Source organism: Dipodomys merriami, unplaced genomic scaffold (assembly GCF_024711535.1).
Source record: "Dipodomys merriami isolate MVZ:Mamm:240054 unplaced genomic scaffold, mDipMer1.0.p SCAF_1502, whole genome shotgun sequence".
Taxonomy (NCBI): Eukaryota; Metazoa; Chordata; class Mammalia; order Rodentia; family Heteromyidae; genus Dipodomys; species Dipodomys merriami.
In genome coordinates this window covers 115,735-137,392 of record NW_027202830.1, presented here as the reverse complement: position 1 = coordinate 137,392, position 21,658 = coordinate 115,735, and the positions used below count along the sequence as shown (strand labels likewise).

Below are 21,658 nucleotides of genomic sequence, written 5' to 3'. Positions count from 1 at the left end.
CTTATCTCAGACATATATTAGTTATTGAAAATAAGGGAAACCACGGGACCTATGTTTCTTTGGACTTGGCTTACTTCACTTAATAAATTTTTTTCCAAGACTTTCCAATTCCTAACAAATTGGGTGATACTATTCTTTCTGATGGAGGCATAGCATTCCATTGTTTATATACACCCACATTTTCTTGATCCATTCATCTACTGAGGGGCATCAGGGTTGGCTCTATATCAGCTATTGTAAATAATGCTGCAGTAAACATAGCTGTGCTGGTAGTTTTAGTATGGTCTTGTTTGTGATCATTCGGGTAAATGCCCATAAGTGGGATTGCTGGGTCATAGGAAAGCTTCATATGGAGTCTTTTGAAGAGCCTCCATACTGCTTTCCAAAGTGGTTGAACAAGTTTACACACCCACCAAGAATGCACTAGAGTTCCCTGTGGCCAGATACTCTCCAGCATCTGTTGTTGCAAAAATATGGAACATTTCACTAATTTGCATGTCAACCTTGCTCAGGGGCCATGCTAATCTTCTCTGTATTGTTCCAATTTTAGCGTATTTGCTGCCTAATTGAGCACAGAACATTTTTTATATATAAAGTGTAATTGATTTTCTTAAACTAGACAATTCAAAAAAAAGTAAGTTCAAAAGAATTCTTGTGAAATTTTAGAAGCATGTATTTCTTTTTTTTTTTTTGTTAGCAATACAACAAACTGTTAGTACCATGCATTTCTTACATAAGCACACATTTAAGAATAAAGTCAAGACTGGCATGTCAAAAACAAAATAATTCCAGATATTTGTTGTTCAAGAGATGTGTAGGAGGAGGAATTCAATTGTTCTATACAAGGCACCTGTCATAATGAACACTGCAGCAAGTGTTAAGGTTGTTAAAAGTTTTAAATTTTAAATGTATTTAATTTTGGGAATTTGCATATATATGCCAAAATTAGGACTGTTTGGCAGGTGATAAACTTTTCTATAAAGTATTTAAGGTTTATGGTAGCAGACATATGGTACTAATTATGTACATTTCAGAGTTTATAGAAACATTACCAATAAGAAGTTGCAAAGTCTTTGCGTAAAGAAGCAGAGTGAAGAGTTAAGACTTTGTTAACTAGATAGTTTCTGTTTAATTTTTAGGGCTTCCTTACTTTACATGTTAGTGAGGAACAAATGATGATATAAGCCATATACAAATGATGAGATGAGCCATAAAAAGTAATCTTAGTGGGTAATTTTAAAGACTACTCATAGCCTATAAAACTCTTTTTAAGGGGCTGGGAAGGTGGCTCAGTGGTAAAGCGCTTGCCTTGCATGCTTGAGACCCTGGGTTCGATTCCTCAACACCCATAAACAAAAAACAAGCTGGAAGTGGTGATGTGGCTCAAGTGGTAGAGTGCTAGCCGTGAGCTGAAGAGCTGAGGGGCAGCGCCCAGGCTCAGACTCCAGGGCCACGACCAGACCCAAAATAAAAACCAAAACAAAATCCTCTTTTTAAACATCATAATCTTAGCCAGTTTTAAATGTACAGGAATATGAGAAAGTAGTAAAATCTAATATGTAGAACACTGGTAATTGTTTGTTTTTTTATTTGATTAATCATTAATATTTAATTGTCCATTTTCTTTATTTGTTGCATTGTTTTCCTTTTTGTAATATAATACAACTTTTTATAAGTCGTCCTCAGGAGGTACTTTGAGAAGCTTACTGGGATGGCCAAAGCATTTTTTATAGGTGCATGTGAGTTTACAAAGAAGAAAATTAAGAACAAATTATTTATTAAAAAAATTATCAAGTACAGTCTGAATTAGGAGGGATGATAAAGGTCCACACCCAAAATCTTAGCCTTCGTCTGAAGCGGCGGTATTACAGAGTTGAGACCACAAAAGTGAGAGACTGTTTTTGTGTTTTTTGTTTTTGTCAGTCTTGAGGCTTGAACTCTGGGCCAGAGCGCTGTCCCTGCACTCTTCAGCTCAAGGCTGGCACGCTATCCCTTGAGCCACAGCACCACTTCTGGTTTTCTAGTGGTTTATTAGAGATAAGATTCTCACGGACTTTCCTGCCTGGGCTGGCTTTCAACCGGGATCCTCAGAACTCAGCCTCCTGCATAGCTACGGTTACAGTCCTGAGCCACCGGCACCCAGCAGTGTTTTGTTGATTTTTATTTTGTTGGTCATGGGGCTTGAACTCTGGGTCCTGGGTGCTGTCCCTCAGCTCAAGGCTAGCGGTACCATTTGAGCCTTCGTCTTTTTCTACTTCTGTAGTGCTGAGGAATCAAACCCAGGGCCCCATGCATGCAAGGCAAGCACTCTCCCATTGAGCCACCTTCCCAGCTCCAGAAAGACTATGCTTTAAAAAATCATCTAAACAATATTTGCTTTCTGCTTTGGGTTATATAATGAAATATATGAATATCTTTTTATATTTTTGTGAATTGTCATACTTCTAAATTTATGCTAACTTGAGCCACTTTATCCTTTTCAAAGTCATGAAATATCTCTGAGAGTGTTCTTCTGGGAAGATTATATTTGCACTTATAATTTCTTCTGAGTCATTTTTATTTTTTTATTGTGAAAAAACTGTACAGAGGGATTACAATTACATGGGCAAGATAATGAGTATATTTCTTATCAAGCATTGTAGCCTCCTCCTATATTTCCCCTTCCCATCCATTCCAAGCCTCCCCCCCACCCAATCCTCCCCCCACCCCCTACCAAAGTTGCAAAGTTCGTTTTCGACATGACAACTTGTACTTCTCATTGTTGCAACGGGTCCACCTGTATCCTTATTTAAACGACTTGTTTTTCCCCTTCCCTTCCACAAATTATAACAACATCAAATACAGTGAAAGCAGGGGTTATAATGTGGGAGAGAGACATACAAAGCAACAAGGAAATAATCATATAAATGCGTTAGAAACAAATGAATGAAAGAAAAAAAAACATTTATCTTAGGGTTCATTTTCCTAACATCACCTTTTCTGACCTTTTCTGCTTGACTCATACATATACTAACTATTGCAAATGAGGGAAACCATGGGACCTATGTTTCTTTGGGCTTGGCTTACTTCACTTAATATAATTTTTTCGAAGTCTTTCCAGGCCCATATCAAGCATTGAAATAGAAACAGCAATAAGAGACCTTCCATCTAAGAAAAGTCCAGGACCAGATGGTTTTGCAGCGGAATTCTACAAGGCCATCAAAGCAGAGCTCACACCAATACTCCTCCAACTCTTCAATGAAATTGAAAGAGAAAGTTCACTACTGAACACATTCTATGAAGCCATCATAATCCTCATCCTAAAACCAGGCAGGGAATCATCATTTTTATTTTTTATCAAAATCATTTTATATGTTATATTGATGGGTTATCATACATCAGATACCTTCAAATGTACATGAAGAGTCTAAAGATAGCAGTATGAATATTCTCATACAGCTCTTGTTTATCTGTTATGTACTTTCAGTATTATTGTACTTCTCTCTTTCACCCTTTTTCATTCATGGTCTTTCTCTTTCAGGCTCCATGTCTGCTACTTAGAATTTCAGCTGGTCTATTATCCTTCAGGATCCACTGGTTTTGTGGGAACATGATAGGGACCAACAGTTTCCCTTGCAGTTTTTAACAATTATAAGATTGGCGTGATATTATTCTTTGCCATTCTAAATGGCAAAACAACAGATCTAGGAATTCCTTTTCACTTTTCTTCTGTTATAAATTTTATCTCATAGGAATCATTGGGATAGGTAAGATATTTTGACTTGAGACCTAAAAGTTCTTTTTCTTTTACAAAAAACCTTTGTCTTTGATTATCAGTAAGTAACTACATGTAATGAAAACAAAACTATCCTATTGTAAGCAGACCGAAGTTGTTCACGGGGATGAAAAACAAGGTAATGGGGCAAGTGAGAACAAAGGATACCCATCATAGAGCACAGCTCCTCAGAGCAGTTTAACATGTACACTTTGTGAGAATGACAATGTGCTGGGAACTATTGATTAAATCACTGAACACTGATTTATATATATGTACATGTATTTGCATATGTATATTTATTTATATATGCATATATGTATGTATATGCCCTTATATATGTACACATGTATGTTACTATACACACAAATTCACACATACATATACACATGTATACATGCACACATGGAGAAAGACACATATTTACAGCCAACACAAGTTTCACTAGTTGTTGACTATGCCTTAGATGGAATGCTTGGAACAAAATATGTTGAAAATGTATTTGTCTCCATGAGTTCTTTTACCACTCCTCTTATCTCTTACAACTGGTAGGTTTTGACAGATTCGACTTGCAAAATGCAGTACAAGTCACTTAGGAATCTCAGTAAGTAAAGAATATATGGTGTCTCCCAGCTCCCTACAGAATGCTTGCTCTTATAGACACTCTTAACAACCAAAGTAGCAGGAAAATATCCTTGTAAAGAATAAAGTTATACATCTCATTGTTGCAATAGGTCCACCTATATCCCTAGTTAAATGATTTTTTTCCCTTCCCCTCCACAAATTATACCTACATCAATACAGTGAAAGCAGGGGTTATACCGTGGGGGAGGAACATACAAAGCAACATAGAAATCATCTTATAAAAATGTTAAAAACAATTTCATGAAAGGCAAAAAAACATTTGAATACTTATCTTGGGCTTCATTCCCCTAACATCAAGTTATCTGACCTTTTCTGCTTGACTCAGACATATACTAGTTATTGCAAATAAGGAAAACCATGAGACCTATGTTTCTTTGGGCCTGGCTTACTTCACTTAATATAATTTTTTCCAAGTCTTACCATTTCCTAACAAATGGGGCAATGTCATCTTTTCTGATGGAGGCATAGAATTCCATTGTGTATATATACATTTTCTTGATCCATTAATCTATTGAGTGGCGTCTGGGTTGGTTCCATATCTTAGCTGTAGTAAATAGGGGTGCAATAAACATAGTCGTGCTGGTAGCTTTAGTATGGTCTTGTTTGTGATCATGTGGGTAAATGCTCAAAGTCAGATTTCTGGGTCATAGGGGAGCTCTATGTGGAGTCTTTTGAGGAACCTCCATACTGCTTTCCAAAGTGGTTGAACAAGTTTACACTCCCACCAACAATGTAGAAAGCTTCACTTCTGTCCACATCCCCTCCAGCATCTGTTGTTATTAGAGTTCTTTATTATAACCATTCTAACTGGGGTGAGGTGGAATTTCAATGTTGTTTTCTCGAAAAACGAACTTTACAACTTTGGTGGGTGGGGGGATGACCGGGTGTAGGGGGAAGATGGGAAAAGATGGGAAGAGGAAAGAAAGAGTAGCCAACAATGCTTGATAAGAAATGTACTCGTTATGTTGCCCATGTAATTGTAACTCCTCTGTACAGTGTTCTCACAATAAAAAAAATAAAGTTATAAGGCGCTAAATAGCATCCTTCCTTGAGCTCTTTTCCAAAAGACAGCATCAATTCCTAAGCAGATGAGTGAGTCCTCAGAAGACTGGACCTCAGACCAACATTTAACCAACCCATGTGAAAAGTCCTATGAGAGAAATGCTGACTGAGGTCTGGCTGATTTCCTGGCCAAGAAAATAAGAAAAGAAGAAAGTATTTTTAATGTATTAAAGTTTGAGAATAATTTGTAAACTGTCAATAATTGTGTAGAAAACAACTATACCAACTGACAAAAAATGATGTGCTCTTGGACTTGGTGAGTGATTTTACATGTGTCTACACAAGTAGAATCAGCATAAATCAAGCCAGTATTTCTTCATTTAAGATATGAGGAAAAGATACAGGTTGACCCATTGTAACAATGAGATGTACAAGACACTATCAAAGAGGGGGTGGAGGGATGAGTTGGGGAGGTGTGAAGAGAAGGGATGGTAGGGGCAAAACAAAGGGGAGGGTGCTCAATAAGATATATACTCATGCTGGGCGCAGGTGGCTCAGGCCTCTAATCCTAGCTACTCAGGATGCTGAGATCTGAGGATCTCGATTTAAAGCCAGACCGGGAAGGAATTCCAAGAAATTCTGGCTTTTTTCTTTTTGCTTATGTGGTGCTGAGGAATCGAACCCAGGGCCTCATGCATGCAAGGCAAGCACTCTACCACTGAGCCACCTTCCCAGCCCCTGAGAAATTCTTATCTCCAATAAACCACCCAAAGACAGGAAGTGGCACTGTAGGTCAAGTGGTAGAGTGCTAGCCTTGAGCTGAAGAGCTGAGGACAGCGTTCAGGCCCAGAGTTCAAGCCTCATGAACGACAATAGAGAAAAAAAATGAAATGTACTCATTACCTTACTTATGTAACTGTATCCCCTCCATACAGTATTTTTACAATAAAAATATATATTAAAAAGATACAATGAAAACTTCTGTACTTATAGGAAGTTGTATTTGTCACTTAATATCAGTAAGGTATTGGTTTTAGGACCACAGGCATATTAAACTTTGGATACTCTAATTCTCTACGTGAACACAGTATATTATTTACATTAGAATCTGCCCACAAACTAGTGCAGAGTAATTGCTATGAAAATTTTTACTACATTCTATGTTTGTAATGAAAAATAAAAGTATATGCACTATCAACAGATACAATTTTTTCAGATAATTTTTGTCCACATTTTGTGGATGGAATTGGGAGAGCAATTTTGAAAAGCACAAATTTCATCACCAAGACCGGTCTGCAAAACAAGGAGCTAATACAGCATCACTGAATAGTATGGAACGCCAAGGAGAAGTACTTGAATTGAGACAGTATCAGAAAGTGTAAGCACACAAGGACTTTTTAGAAATGCAGCTGCTAGATTTCTCATGGAGAGCTTTCATAACACTTTGTGAAACACAAGTCAGAACCTTACTGAAGTGTAGATAGTTTTCCCTCAAATTTCTCTCATGCTCGGTCATTATCAATCAACATATAGCTAATCATGAATAATCCTCTAATAACAAAATATTGATGGAGTATTTATATTCAGAAAACCTGGGAAGGCTAACTTTTTTCAATTAGGACAGTTGTATTCTATGATCCAGCAGAGAGGAAACTAGGTAAGCATCCATTTACAGTCTTCTGAATAATTCTGCTTCTGACAACATCAGTTATTTATCCATACCTGTGCCGGAGTGAGAGGCTTTTAAAAGACTTTAATGATTTTAAATTTAAATTTAAATGTGGAATGAAATTAGTTCCAATAGTGCATTACATTAAGATATTTAGAAACAACTGAGAAACCTAGAGATCTATAAGATTTTTTTGGAAGTGAATGGATATTGGAATTTGGTTCTTTATATTTTAAGCAATTTGCAAAAAGAATTGGCAAATAAAATTTACATTTGCAGCAGACTTGACACTTATTAAATTTTGTATTGAAAAGAGCGCAGCCTCAACAATATATTAATGCTATCCTCTTATTTATCTTTAAAGGTTTATGCTTCTGGTCTCTTAATATTAAAACAAAACTTTTTTTTTAATCTTTAGCTAGTAGTCCAAAAGGGTTTTGCTTCATCATGTCAGTGTTGAATAGAATGTATTTATGTATGTACGTATGTTGAATGGAGTGTATGTACATTTCAATGTACAATACATCTGGATCATTGTCAAACTTTCCACTTTTCTTCCTTCCCTTACGCCAACCCAACCTGTTTTCTACTTATATTCTCACATATATACTGAAGTATGCCCTGACAGGGACTCGAGCTGGTACAGCTTCTTTCCTGGCTTTGTCTTTGTTTTAGGGATTTTAGAGAAAAAAAACCCTCTAAACAAGGTTAACTCGACCTTGGCTCCAACCAGCCCATTTCTTGCAATGGAAAGAATGCCTCTATGCTCCTCTCCCCTTAACAACCTTACCCACCTTGATTGTTCAGTTAAGGACTGACCCATAAAACAGATAGGTTGTAATCTGGCTCCAGCTGGTGACACCACATGCTTTATGATAAACCCTGCCTTTTGCACATGCTTACAGTAAACTCCACCTATTAGCCAACTGTGTGTGGTCTGGTATGGCCGTACAATCCTTTGTGTGTGTTACGATCCCATTGGTCACCTGCACGTGACAAGGCTTGACCTCATGGATTTTGTCTTTAAAAACCAAAGAATGGGGGCCGCTCCAGGTTGTAGTATCAGCTTCCGAGCCTGTGCTGAGGCCCTGGCTGGTCAGTGTAGGAACCTCAATAAAGTTGATTCCTTATAAACATCTTTGTTGCAGTGGAATCTGTCACTCCAGAAGATTAGGTTGGCTTGCCAGCCCTGAGTAGGGGGTCTTCCTACTACATTTAATGAGGGCTTGTCCAGGATAGAGCTCTTAGCCACTCCAACCTGAGGGGGATTGAAGTCCCTGGCTGGTAGGACAGTGTGTGAGCACTTGGCTGTTGGAGAGAAGTTCCGAGAAAAGCCTCAAGGTAAGCGGGGTCGACCTAGGTAGAGAAGGCGCCAGAGTGAGGCCAAAAGTAGGGTGAGGCTGGACGCAGCAGAGTCCCCTATGGCTGAGGAGGTCCAGGGACGCCTCAACCCCTCAATTCTACCTGTCCTAGCAGTCCTAGTTGGACGGGAGATTGCTTAAATATTTGTCAATTATGAAACTGCCACTGACCACCTGCAAGTGGCCCCAGTTAGATCTCAGCCTCAGGCCTTGCTCAGGGGGTCTGAGCATAGGGGAGAACCTGTCAGTCTTAGGGACCACTGCTAAGGACATTTTTTCCTTGCCTGAAGATGACTGGGAATTCTTCTCCACCTTGGAATGCCCCTAGGTCAACTTTTGCAAGAATCTAAAAGAAAAATCCTCCAGAGGTGAGTGGAGGGGGGTGGGGTTAGAGTCCTCTTTTTAGTGAATGGTGGTGAGATGTTGTCCCATTCACTGAGAATTGATTTTGTTTTTGTGGCCACTTGTCTGTCTTGTTTACTTCAGTGTGTTTTCTGTTCTATGTTTTCTGAGGTAGGGAAGTTCTGGGTGAGCATGGCAGGCTCATTCAGCAGACTCTGCATTCAGCTTGCTGAGTGAGAACAGGGCAGAATTCTGGTAGGGATGTACTGGGGACCCGTTAGTCCCCAACTCAGCCTTTGGTTGTTGTCTACTTTTGTTTTAAAATTGGGACCAGTTTTAAGTGTGGATCCTTCGTTTTTGTGTTTATTTGTGTTTTTGTTATTATTTGAAGAAGAATGGCCAATAGACACATGGAGAAATGCTCTAGCCATAAAAGAAATGCAAATCAAAATAACATTGAGATACCACCTCACCCCAGTTAGAATGGCTATAATCAAGAACTCTAATAACAACTGATGCTGGAGGAGATGTGGCCAAAAGGGAACCCTACTGTATTGTTGGTGGGAGTATAAACTTGTTCAATCACTTTGGAAAATTGTATGGAGTTTCCTCAAAAGACTGCACATAGATCTCCCCTATGACCCAGAAATCCCACTTTTGGGCATTTTCCCAAATGAACACAAACAACACCATACTAAATCTACCAGCACTACTGTTTATTACAGCATTATTTACCATGGCTAAGATATGGAACCAACCCAGATGCCCCTCAGTAGATAAATGGATCAAGAAAATGTGATACACACACACACAATACACATATATGTATATATATATATATATATATATATATATATATATATATACATATGTAATGGAATTCTATACCTCCATCAGAAAGAATGGCATTGCCCCATTTTTTAGGAAATGGAAAGACAAAAAAATATAATAAGTGAAGTATGCCAGACCCAAAGAAACATAGGCCTTACGGTTTCCCTAGTTATTTGCAATAACTAGTATATGTCTGGGACACGTAGAAAAGGTCAAAAGCTATATACATATTACCAGTTAAGATGACATTAAGCAAAATGAACCCCAAGATAGGGACATAAGTAATGTTTTTCTTTCTTTCTATTTTTTTCTAATATCTTTATAAGGTACCTTGTGATGTTTTTTGTTGCTTTGTATGTCCATTCCCCACTGTAGAACCCCTGTTTTCACTGTGTTTAATGCTGGTATAATTTCAGAATGGGAAGGGAAAAAACAAAATGTTTAAATAGGAATATAGGTTGACCCATTGCAACAATTAGATGTAGAAGACACTATGTTGAAATATGAACTTTACAATTTCAGCAGGGGGGTTGTGGGGTGAGATGGAGGGGAGTTGGACGAGGAGTCGTGAGTGTAGTTGTTGAAGTAGGAGGGAAAGATGGTAGGGGGAAAAAAGGAGGAGGCAACAATTATTGATAAGAAATGTACTCATTACCTTGCTCATGTAACTGTAACCCCTTTGTACAGTATTTTCACAATAAAACTTATTAAAATAATAAAAAAAGAACGGCTTTTGCAGAACTCTGCCAGGTGTTTCAATAAATCATCATTCCTCAGTTGACTGGGGACTGATGATAAACTGACTCTGGGCTCTTCTCCTTGTGATTCTCTCTTCTATTCATCTTTTCTCTCTTTTCCTCTGCTGAAGTAGCACGTGACATTCTATGTTTCATCTTTTGATTTCTGTCCTTATAAAATGATAAACATTGGATTATGCTACACCCCAATGGGCAGTATAAATCCTGGCTGTAGCTCATAAATTTGTAGTGGAGACAGACACACCAGCCAATTACACTAATGCAATGTGAGGTTTTTGTTTATTCTTGCCAAATTTTGATGTTTCTGTTTATTAAATCTTTTTCAGGTATTTAGTTGATTCTGGTATAGGTCTATTGGATTAGAAAGATATGGACCTTGCAGTTCTGAATGGTACACAGGTAGTCACAGGCCTGTGAGGGTGTTGTTCAATGTGCCTTTACACAGGGAGCTGTGTGCTAACATTCATGGACTAGGAGAGAGTGCACTTCATGTGAGAAGCATCTTGTGGACAGAAGACTCACAGCACAAGAGTGAAAGTCACTCTGGAGAGTCCATGTGCAGGTAAATTATTAGAGAACCATGGAGAAACAAGAAACCACAGCTTAGGGCTGGGAATTTGCTTTCCCAGACCCTATTCTGTGATTAATAAATGAGTCAAAGCAATTCTCACACAAGTAAGTGAAATATTTGCATAAAATTTCCAGCCAGAAGAAAGCCACAAATAACATCAAACCAAATGTGCACAAAAAATGTCCAGACAAATTGCAAGTCAAAAACTTCTTCAGCAGGTTGCAGGGCTCACATCTATAATCCTAGCTACTCAAGGGACTGAGATCTGTGGATCTTAGTTCAAAATCAACACAAGCAGGATAGTTGGTAAGACTCTTATCTCCAATAAACTACTCAGAAAAAAAAGCAGAAGTGGCACTTTGGCTTAAGTGGTAGAGTGCTAATCTTGAACAAAAAGAGCTCGGGAACAGTACCCAGACCCAGAGCTCAAGCCCCATGCCTTACAAAAAACAGAAAAGAAAAAATCCCCACAACTATTCCATTGAATTTCTCATTGAGGTGAGACACTGGAACAATGAAATACTTCGAGATTTAAACAAAGGCATGCACCTTCCAGGAGAAATGGGGATTGAACACCTACTTACCAAATGTGAGACTTGCCAGATACCATTACGAAAAATTGTGTCAAGACTTGTAAATAAATGGGCAAATACAGAATGTAAGCAAGCAGGGGAGCACAGGGGAACATGAAGATCCTGAAGCTTGCACAAAGTGAGGAATTTATACTTGTTTGCTTCCTGTCACTCTGGTGTCAGCAAGTGACAGAGGTCAGTCCATGCTGACAGAGTTGTGACTCCAGGCTTAGATCCTTCTCCAGAAAACTTTTCTTTTTGTGGGGCTTGAACTCTGGGCCTGAACACTGTCCTTCAGCTCTTCAGCTCAAGGCACAAAAACATGCACAAGAGAAGAAAGTTAGGAAGTTAGGAAGTTGGAAAGAGGGAAGGAAAACTCTCAAAAGAAGATCAATCACCTAAACAAAGGAGGAGGCTGCAATGCTTGGTAAAAAATGTATGCATTATCCTGCCCATGTAATTGTAGCCCCTCTGTACAGTATGTTCTCAAATAAAATAAAATTAAATTAAAAAAAAAAAGAAGATCAATCATACAGTACCTTAGAATGCTCATACAAAATAATTGCGGCAGAAGTGGGGAAGATCGCGACGGGGCAGTAGGGAAACGCCACAGCTCTCTCCAACCAAAAAGAGAGTTCAAGTTCCAACGCTTAATCTCCCCAAGAGACCGACAACAACAAAAAGATGAACACTCAGAGAAAAACCAGAGGTGGAGAATAACAAAAAAAGAAAGAGATGAAAAGAAGAATTTCAGAACAGAGAAAAGCAAAGACCCCTCCCCAAACCTTTACTGGCCGCGCGGCAGTGTGCCAAGCCGCCGGCCAGCCTGCCCGGCGGGGGCTGCCGGAGCCCGAGACACACAGGGGGCCACTTTCAGATCACCAGGTACCGGTTTGCAGAACAGCGGATCGCCAGGAACAGAGAGTCTCCGGGAGTCTCCACGAGGATCCCACCCCCACCCCTCACTCTCCACCGGAGCAGAGAGGCTCCATCCCACCAAAGCCGCTCGGCACCAGCAGCGCCACAAAGGGACCTGTCGGCAGACCACCTGCCCGATCGCGATCGCAACGACCTGGCGGGGCCGCCCGGGCCCCAGAGGCACCGCGAAGAAGCTGCCTGAGCATGGACACTTTTGACCCGACAGCTTCGACAGAGGCAGAGACAGAAAAGAATCACACAGAGCCACCACCACCCAACCCAGCCCGCAACCACCCCAACTGAACTCGGATTGCAACAAGAACTCACACAGAAACAACCAGCTCCAGGGTGAGTATCCCACAGGGGAAGTGTATCCCTCAAGGGAGACCAGAGCTGGAGCGAATCCCCAGACCCTGACCTAGACTCCCTACCCCAACACCCAGACCACAGGACCCACTAAAACTGGGAACTATTTGAGAGCTCCACCAGCCCATGGAGCACACTCAGCTGGCCAGGCTAGAGCAAGAGTGCCCTGGAAGGGAGCTTAAATGCCCAAGCCAGGAACAGGGCCCCTGGGTCAAGACTACCAACAGTAGAAGAAATTTGAACTGTGTCCCCCAGGCTGTATAACCTAGGTGGTATACACATCAGCACAGGCCTAACAAGTGCGCTCCAGGCTGCATAACCTAGGTGGTCTACACATCAGCACAGGCCTAATGAGCGTGCTCCAGGCTGGGGCCGGAACCAGGCCCCGGGATCCGGTGCCTGAACAACACGACCAACTCCTACCAACTGAAGTAAAAAGCTGAGCATATGCCTCAACAGAGGGGAGAAAACCAGGAAACAACACTCCCCGGGAAGCACGCCTGTGACAACAAAAGACCTTGAGGCCCAGGACAAGAGAAGCCCAAACCCCACCAAAACTCCACCCATATATCCTAGACTGGGAATTGGGCAACACAGGCTGCCAGCACCTGATAGTAAGCAGGAGGTCAGACTGTTAAGGTGGTTCAGCAATAGAGTGATAGTCTTGGATGTATGAGGCCCTGGATCTGATTCCTCAGCATCACAAAAGCAAAAAGGGTCAGAAGTGGTGCTGTGGCTCAAATGGGAGGGTGCCAGCCTTGAGCTGAAGAGCTGAGGGACAGCACCCAAACCTAGAGTTCAAGCCCACAACCAGCCCAAAACAAACAAACAAAAATGCATCAGGAGCCCATAGCAGACTCCAGTATTTGGGAGAGTGCATCTAGAGCATCTCTTCTTCACAAGAGCACCCGTAGGAGCAAACACAAGCAGTCTAGGCTGCTCAACCCTTCCAAAGGCGGGAACTGCCAGCAATCTACAGCGGAGAGCTGAGAATCCTAAGTAAGTCAGAATAGCAGCTGGAAATAGGCTCCCAACAGAACCCAGATCAGGCACAGACTCTCTCTACCAATACAGAATCAGCAACCAAGCAAAGACAGACACACCAAAACAAAATTGAAGAGCAGGCTCCTGAACCTCCATGCGAAAATCACAGAGAAATATCACAAGGTTTACCACCACCCAGGACAGCAAGCTAACCTCAAAAGCCAGCAGCCACGCAGGGGAGAGCCCCAGTGGGAGCAAAGCATGAATGGAAGACAAAAGCTACATCCAAGGGTTGCTGGAGGCAATGACTCAAGAAATAAAGCGAGAAATTGATCAGAAATTGAAAGAGCACATGGATGAACTAACAAAAGAGATACAGGGTATCAAACAAGAGATGCATGCAAAAATAGAAGCTGCACAAACCTCAGTAAGAAGTGAGATAAACGCCAAATTAGAGGTAATGCATACCTCATTGATAGGTGAGATCAGTACTCTGAGAACCAACATTGAATCCATAAAGGGATCCATTTCCTCCATGCAAACCACAATAGAATGAACAGAGTGAATGAAATGGAAGGTAGAGTGTCAGATACAGAAGACAGAATACACCAAATAGACCAAAGAGTGACAGATATGGCAAAATCACTCAAATTAAACCAAAGGGAAATTCAAGAGCAAGCAGATAATGCTAAAAAATTTAACCTTCGCATAATCAGAGTGGACAAAGGTGAGGAATCCCAGAGCAAGGGAATGCAACACCTATTTAACAAGATAATCAATGAAAATTTTCCCCACCTCAAAAACGACCATCTTAACTACATCACAAAAACTTATCGAACACCCAACAAGCAAGACCCCAGGAGAAACACTTCTAGACACATTATAGTAAAAATGATAGATCTGAATAATAAGGAAACAATCCTGCATGCAGCAAAAATGAAGAAGGAGCTATACTACAACGGGAAAAAAAATTAGAATCACTGCAGATCTCTCCACACAATGAATGCAAGAAAAGCCTGGGAAAGCACCATACGAGCCCTGAGAGCCAATAACTGCCAACCCAGACTAATATACCCGGCAAAGCTAGCATTCACATTCGATGGAGAACTGAAAATTTTAATAGCAAAGAAAAACTAAATGAATACATAAACATTAAGCCAGCATTACAAAGAATTCTAAGAGGGGGGACACAACCTGAAGAAAGCAACCAGGAACTGGGGCCTGCCCCAAACAGGCGTTACTCAAAGTCTAACGGAGCAAGCACAGGAGGAAAGGAAAGAAGAAAAACTTAGGAAAACGGAATGGCAGGGACAACAATGCATCTCTCTATACTTTCTCTTAATATAAATGGGCTGAATTCGCCAATTAAAAGAAAACGAACTGAGGACTGGATCAGAAAACAAGACCCATCCATCTGTTGCCTTCAGGAGACCCACCTCTCAGCCAAACATACAAACTCAGAGTGAAAGTGTGGAAAAGGATCTACCAATCAAATGCCCCCAGTAAGAAAGCAGGTGTAGCTATCCTGATATCTGACAAAATAAACTTTTCATTAAAATCAGTACAGAAAGACAAGGACGGACACTACATATTAATAAAGGGAACAATCCAAGAGGAGGATATAACCATCATCACCTTATATGCCCCAAATATTGGTGCACCCAGATATGTCAAAAAAATGCTCTCAAACTTACAGAATAAAATAGATCCCAATACGATAATACTAGGAGACTTTAACACACCACTCTCACCAAAGGACAGGTCTACCAACCAGAGGATTGGCAAAGAAGCTACCGAATTAAGAGAGGCCATACTCCAAGTGGAATTAACTGACATCTACCGAGTATTTCACCCTAAAACAACACAGTAAACATTCTTTTCAGCAGCTCACGGAACTTTCTCCAAAATAGACCATATCATAGTTCATGCAAGGAACTTAAGCAAATACAAAGGGATCGACATAATCCCCTGTATCCTATCTGACCACAGTGGAATCAAACTAGCTCTCAATAACAAAGCATACCACAGAAATTTCTCTAATACATGGAAATTGAACAGCACACTCCTTAACAATGCCTGGATAACAGAAGAGATCAGAGAAGAAATAAAGTATTTCCTACAACTCAATGAAAATGAAAACACCTCACAAAGAAACTTGTGGGACACAGCAAAAGCAGACCTGAGGGGCAAATTTATTGCCCTCAGTGCCCACATCAAGAGAATGGAGACAGACCAAGTAAATAATCTCATGTTGCAATTAAAACAGCTAGAAAAACAAGAAAAAATGGGACCTAAAGCTACTAGACGAAGCCAGATAACCAAATTAAAAGCAGAGATTAACCAATTAGAAAATCAGAAAACCATAACCAAAATAAACCAAACAAAAAGCTGGTTCTTTCAAAAAATAAACAAAGTTGATGGCCCATTGGCTAGATTAATTTAAAAAAGAAGAGAGGAAACCCATATAAATAGGATTAGGGATGCCACAGGAAACATCACAACACGTACCCAAGATATCCAAACAATTCTAACAGACTACTTTCAAAAGCTATACTCTCTAAAGGAAGAAAATCGGGCGGAAATGGATGCATTTTTAGAGAAATACAAGTTGCCCAAACTGAGCAAAGAAGAAGTTAACCAATTAAATAAGCCAATATCCTATAATGAGATACAGGAAGCTATCAAAAGTCTTCCAACAAAAACAAGCCCAGGACCAGATGGATTCACAGCAGAATTCTATAAGACTTTTAAAGAAGAACTAATACCCATACTCCTCAAGCTCTTCAGAGAAACAGAGAAGGAGGGAGCTATCCCAAACTCATTCTACGAAGCCAATATCACACTCATCCCCAAACCAGGCAAAGACCCAACCAAAAAGGAGAATTACAGGCCAATCTCCTTGATGAACACAGATGCAAAGATCCTTAACAAGATTCTAGCTAACAGAATCCAGAAACACATAAAAAAAATAATTCACTATGACCAGGTAGGCTTCATCCCAGAGACACAGGGATGGTTTAACATACGTAAGTCAAGAAATGTAATCCAACATATCAACAGAGCCAAGGTCAAGAATCACATGATTATCGCTACAGATGCAGAAAAGGCCTTTGACAAAATTCAACATTCATTCATGCTAAAAGCTCTGGAGAAAATAGGAATAGAAGGAACATTTCTAAAAACAATAAAAGCCATTTATGACAGACCAATAGCCAATATTATACTTAATGGGGAAAAGCTACAACCAATTCTCCTAAAATCAGGAACAAGGCAAGGATGTCCACTGTCTCCACTCCTCTTCAATATAGTCCTAGAACCCTTAGCCAGGGCAATAAGGCAAGAAAAAGACATTAAAGGGATCTGCATAGGGAAAGAGGAAGTTAAACTATCACTTTTTGCAGACAACATGATACTATACCTCCACGATCTCAAAAACTCTATCCCCAAACTCTTAGAAACCAGAAATCACTTCGGCAAAATAGCAGGATACAAAATAAACCCACAAAAATCAGTTGCCTTCTTATACACTGATAATGTACAGGAAGAGAGGGAAATAAAGGGAGCAACCCCATTCACAATAACCTCCCAAAAAATAAAATATTTAGGAATTAACCTAACCAAAGATGTAAAAGAACTATTTAATGAGAACTATAAAAAGTTAAAGAAAGAAATTGCAGAAGACACTAGGAAATGGAAAGACCTCCCATGCTCCTGGATAGGCCGACTTAATATAGTAAAGATGGTAATACTTCCAAAACTAATATACAAATTCAATGCAATTCATATTAAAATCCCAATGACGTACATCACTGAAATACAGAAAACAGTCCAAAAATTCATATGGAACAACAAAAGACCTAGAATAGCCAAAACAATTCTAGGGGATAAAGACAATATGGGAGGGCTATCCATGCCGAACTTCAAACTCTACTACAGAGCTATAATAACAAAGACAGCATGGTACTGGCACAAAAACAGACCCGAAGACCAATGGAACAGAATCGAAGATCCAGAAATAAATCCACAGGCCTACAGCCAGCTGATATTCGACAAAGGAGCCAAAGACATACAATGGAAGAAACACAGCCTCTTCAACCGCTGGTGCTGGGAAAACTGGGCAGCCACATGCAGAAATCTAAAAGTGGACCCCAACCTATCACCATGCACCAACATCAACGCAAAATGTATTAAAGACGTTAACATTAAACCTGAATCTCTGAAAGTACTGCAGGACAGAGTAGGAGAGACACTTGAACTAATAGGCACAGGAAGGAACTTCCTGAACAGAGTCGCAGGGTCACAACAAGTTGGAGAGAGACTCGACAAATGGGACTACCTTAAAATAAAAAGCTTCTGCACAGATAAAGCTGTCGCAACCAAGCTAGAAAGACAACCAACTAATTGGGAAAAAATATTTACCAGCAATATATCAGACAAGGGGTTAACATCCTGTATATACAGGGAACTCAAGAAATGAATCCCTCCCAAACCCAACAAACCAATTACTAAATGGGCAAGGGAACTAAAGAGGGACTTCTCAATTGAAGAAATAAAAATGGCAAAGAAACACATGAGGAAATGTTCATCATCCTGGTGGTGAAGGAAATGCAAATAAAGACAACCCTGAGATACCACCTTACCCCAGTCAGAATGTCCCACATCCACAAATCAGCCAACGACAAATGCTGGAGGGGATGTGGAGAACGAGGAACGCTATTGCACTGCTGGTGGGAATGTACACTTATACAACCACTTTGGAAAGCAGTCTGGAGGGTCCTTAGAAAGCTAAAGATTGACCTCCCTTATGACCCAGTCATACCACTTCTAGGCATCTACCCTGAACAACAGGAACCAATATACAAGGACACGTGCACCTCCATGTTTATTGCAGCATTGTTCGCAATAGCTAGGATATGGAAACAACCTAGATGCCCCATCACAGATGAATGGATCCAAAAATTGTGGTATCTATACACAATGGAATAATATGCAGCCATTAGAAATGACAAAATAATGGCATTTGCAGGGAAATGGATGGAGCTAGAAGGAATCATGTTGAGTGAGGTAAGCCAAAAATGAAGAGACAAACAGTACATGGTCTCCCTGATAAGTGGATGCTAAATCCAAAATGTTAGGTGATATGACAAAACTAACAGGACTTAAGAAACAAAGAACTCCCACTCATCTGGTTGAACCACTACCAAATATCCCCATGCTGCTGATCACATATATGGTATATAACATGTGAGCACCGTTATATATTACAGACTGTGATAGACAATTTGCTCCAGGAAAGTTAGAATGAACTTGTGACTTTAAATGAGCATCATTATTCCACAATACTGTGAATTTCCGGAAATTATGTAATCACTTAATCACAATCAAAAAAAAAAAAAAAAGAACCTCGGGGAAGGGAGGGAGGGAGGGGATAGTAGGGGGAAAACAATGGAGGGGGTAACAATGTTCAAGAGGAAGTGTACTAATTACCTCACTCATGTAACTGTAACCCTCTGTATAGTATCTTTACAATAAAAAAAATAAAAAAAAAGAAAAAAAATAATTGCAAAAATAGCAGGATACATCACCAAGAGCCGTAAAAAAGTCCTCTCAGTTAATAATTTATTATTCTGTAATTGCACAGATTGTGTTTTCAAATAATCCGCTTTTCAAATATAATGCAGCCACAGAGGGCCATGACTTCATTTTTTAAAGACTAAAACGTCTCATTCCTGTATAATGTCCCATTCATAAATGAGTGGAATCAAAGTCTCTAATGCCCCTGACGATGAGGCCCTCCCTTGCCAACAACTGGGAAAAATAAATACTACAAAATTCAGTAGGAAGCCACCTTGTTTGGCCAGCTTCACTCTTCCTAGCTCTAAATTTCCCAGGATTTTCCATTTCATGAATCTCGTATTTTCTCCCATAAGCCCAGCCAAGATGGTTACACCTTCTCAATTCTCTTTGCTCACATCCTTATAAAAACAAGTCATTTAAGGATACAGGTGGACCCGTTGCAACAATGAGAAGTACAAGTTTTCATGTTGAAAACGAACTTTATAATTTTGGTGGGAGGGAGGATTGGGTGGGGGGCAGAGGGAGACTGGGAAGGGATGTGAAGGGTAAACAAAGGAGGAGGCTGCCAGGCTTGATAAGAAATGTACTCATTATCTTGCCCATGTAATTGTAACTCCTCTGTACAGTGTGTTCACAATAAAAAAAAAAAAAGATTTTTAGCATACGTTTCCCTGAAGTATCTACATCATAGGAAATCTATGTGTGTGTTTGTGTGTGTGTGTGTGTGTGTGTGAGAGAGAGAGAGAGAGAGAGAGAGAGAGAGAGAGAGAGAGAGAGAGAGAGAGAGAGAGAGAGAGAGAGAGAGAGAGAGAGAGAGAGAGAGAGAGAGAGAGAGAGAGAGAGAGAGAGAGAGAGAGAGCACCATTCCAGCATTAAAAATCAGTCATAGATCCTGGGTGCCAAAGGCTCATACCTGTACTCCTAGCTAATCAGGAGGCTGAGATGTGAGGGCCACAGTAAGAAGCCAGCCCAGGCAAGCAAGTCCATGAGGCTCTCCAATAAACTACTCAGAGAAGGCCAGAAGTGGCACTATGGATTAGGTGGTAGAATGCTAGCCTTGAACACAAAGAAACTCAGGGACAGTGCCCAGGCCCTGAGTTCAAACCCCACAACTTGCAAAATATGTCATACAAAAGTCAAACAAATTCAGTAGTCATACAAATTCACTGAACACTATGTTGAAAATGAACTATACAATTTGTTGGTGAGATGGGAGAGAAAAACAGAGAAAGTAAGGGAAGGGGAGATATTGTCCAAAAAATGTATCCATTATCTGACTTATACATCTGTAACTTTTCTGTACATCACCATTATAATGATAATTTTAAAAAGGCATAGACCTAAAGATATAGAACTTATGTCTCAGTTAAATAGAATCAATAACTTCTGGCATCAATGAGAACATATAAAATCCATATTACAGTTTCACAAACTGTTTTTTTAATGGGGGAGAGCCAGACTCCTTGTAGAAATGACTAGGTCTAGGGCTGGGACAACACACACACACACACACACACACACACACACACACACGATCTTAGCAAAATAATAGAAAACTCCAGGAAGTCAGTGGGACACAGGACCCAATATGCAGACTTGCTACTGACCAATAGACAGAATTTTCTAGTGATAAATAAAAAAGACAGCAATGTCAGGTTATAACCCACAGCATATCCAATACATAGGTAAAAATACAGAGAAATAAGTAATGGAATAGGTAAGTAATGAGGGAGAAAAACATATCTACATATAGAAGAGTCCCTCCTAGCTCTGCACCTTGAGTAGTGGGATTACAGTTATGCCCCACCACGCCAACTCCCTGGGTTCATGATACAATGGATTCTGAAAATAAGTATTGCTGTGACTTTTTTACCCAACACACAAACTCAATCAAATTGTAACAAGAATATTTGATAAATTCTAATTGAGGGCAGTGCTATAAAACCCATGACAAATATGCCTCTGAACTGTCAAAGTTACCAAAAGCAAGGAAAGTCTAGGAGACTGTCAAATAAAGAAAGCACGATGCTGAACATAATGTAGTCACCTAGATGGGTGCTGGAGTGGAAAAGAATCAAAGAAAATGTGAAGAATGGAACTTAGTTAATTAATAAAATAGGTTTTCAGCATTCTGGTTCTTCAGCCAAAGACACAGAAGCATTTTCTAACTAAAAACATTTCAAGATACTGTGATATAAATGACCAAGATGGCATGTGTGTGTGTTTTGTACTAACATCGTTAGGTGAGACAGCCCAAGAGTGCACTGTTAACTTGGAGGGAGATTCAGACACTCACCCTCTTCCAGAA

General features: G+C 40.0%; 1 non-coding gene across 1 annotated transcript; it reads right to left on the bottom strand.

Moving 5' to 3' along the window:
- Positions 1–467: 467 nt before the first annotated feature.
- LOC138827125 (U6 spliceosomal RNA) lies at positions 468–574 on the bottom strand. Its single transcript, XR_011371983.1, has one exon. It is a non-coding gene; the product is annotated as a U6 spliceosomal RNA (small nuclear RNA).
- Positions 575–21,658: the final 21,084 nt, after the last annotated feature.